We start from the raw sequence: 1,933 nt of genomic DNA on the forward strand, positions 1-1,933 counted from the left end.
AGGCAGTGCGTTAAGGTGAACTAGCCCGACTCTAATGCACCTTGACGGCTTAAGGGGAGGGATAAGTGACCCCTGCTGATGGAGGTCAAAGACATCCGTGTCTCTCAGGCCTTCGAACCACTGCTTGCGCCCGACCGAAATGCCACTGCTGGGCATGGGTGTAAGAGTGGTGACCCCCCTTATGGAGGTCTGTCCAACCTCCAGCCTGCATGCTCCACCTCGGCCTGTGCGTATCCGGAGGGTGCTGTGCGCAAGCCCGGAAGATGCTGGTTTCGGCTGGCCTTACCGGATCCAATGGCACAGTACCTAGGTGCGCTCTAAGACCGTTATCCGAACCCAAGTCCGCCAGGGGTTTTTCTGTTATACCAGTAGCATCGACCATCACTTTGATCAGCCAGGCCTTTTCGGGGGTCGAGCGTCCGAGGTGTGTCCGAGGGAAGATTTGCCTTGGCGGGCATGGCTGGCGAGTACCTCCCCGGCCGTGGAGGAAAACGCATACGGTGCATTGCAAACACCTACCAGCAGGTATATAGGAGAGCATGTCTCTTGAGTTCATCCTAACCTTATAATGGTTATCCCATTCATAAGGCCTGGATGCAAGGCGGTGCGTGAAGGTAACATTAGCCTGACTCTAACACTTTCACCGGTTAGGGGTGGAGTGGTGACCCCCCTAACACTGGAGGTCTCGCCGACCTCCAGGCACCAGCCTCACATGCTCTACCTCGGCCTGTGCGTATCCGGAGGGTGCTGTGCGCAAGCCCGGAAGATGCTGGTTTCGGCTGGCCTTACCGGATCCAATGGCACAGTACCTAGGTGCGCTCTAAGACCGTTATCCGAACCCAAGTCCGCCAGGGGTTTTTCAGTTATACCAGTAGCATCGACCATCACTTGGTTCAGCCAGGCCTTTTCAGGGGTCGAGCGTCCGAGGTGTGTCCGAGGGAAGATTTGCCTTGGCGGGCATGGCTGGCGAGAACCTCCCCGGCCGTGGAGGAAAACGCGTACGGTGGATTGCAAAAACCTACCAGCAGGTTTTTAGGGAGAGCGTCAATCTCGAGGGCGTTCGGAGCTCTCCCGATCTATTGGCATACGATGCCCGCCAGGGGTTAGGCTCTCGGGTTACCACTTAAGGTTTCTCCCTGTCATAAGAAAGACAACCGGTCAAACCAATGCGCAATGTACAATGAGGTGCGAGCTCATATCCTATATATTGCTCAGAGCCGCAACCTCGGTGCGACATACCTAGGTACAGGAATAGGGCGAGAGGTGGATGCGCTCCTTCAGGACGGGTAGGTCGGCAGCCTCTCGGGTATGATCGTTCACCAACGAAAGCTGTACAAAAGGGGTGACTGCGCTCATTGAGGACGGCAGCCTCAACATGACATACCTATCAAAAACTCTCCCATGAGGTGTGTGCGCTCCTTCAGGATGGGAGGTCGGCAGCCTCGGTATGATCATGATGACCGAGACACAGGCCTTGGGTTGGGCCTAGGGTTGAAGCCTTCTGTGCCGCCCGGGTAGTTCCTCCCCAAACCAGCGGGCATGCCTCTATGGGGGGGCCTCGGTCTGAAAAGACACGATCCTCACCCGGAACCGTCTGAGGGAAGCGTTGAAGGCCGGTCTGTCTACACAGGTGTCCGCTATCGGCGTCCATGGTGTACGGGTGAGAGCCAGCAGTGGATCGGGTTAGTTCAACACATGCTTGGCCTCACCCCGCCTGGTCACGGAATCACTCATTTCTCGGTTACGTCCCACAGTAGCGCGCGCGCGTGCTGGGAGCTGACGAGGGCTCTCTCCCCCACGCTGACGGCGCACCCCTGCTGCACCGATGGTGGGCGTCCGGTACCGAGGTGGGCCCCTGACCCTGCCCGGGGGATGGAGCACGCCGAGGTGGCCGCGACGTTAGCTGGTGTCCCTTTCACCACCGCGGTGCAGC

Source organism: Brachyhypopomus gauderio, unplaced genomic scaffold, assembly GCF_052324685.1.
Source record: "Brachyhypopomus gauderio isolate BG-103 unplaced genomic scaffold, BGAUD_0.2 sc220, whole genome shotgun sequence".
NCBI lineage: Eukaryota > Metazoa > Chordata > Actinopteri > Gymnotiformes > Hypopomidae > Brachyhypopomus > Brachyhypopomus gauderio.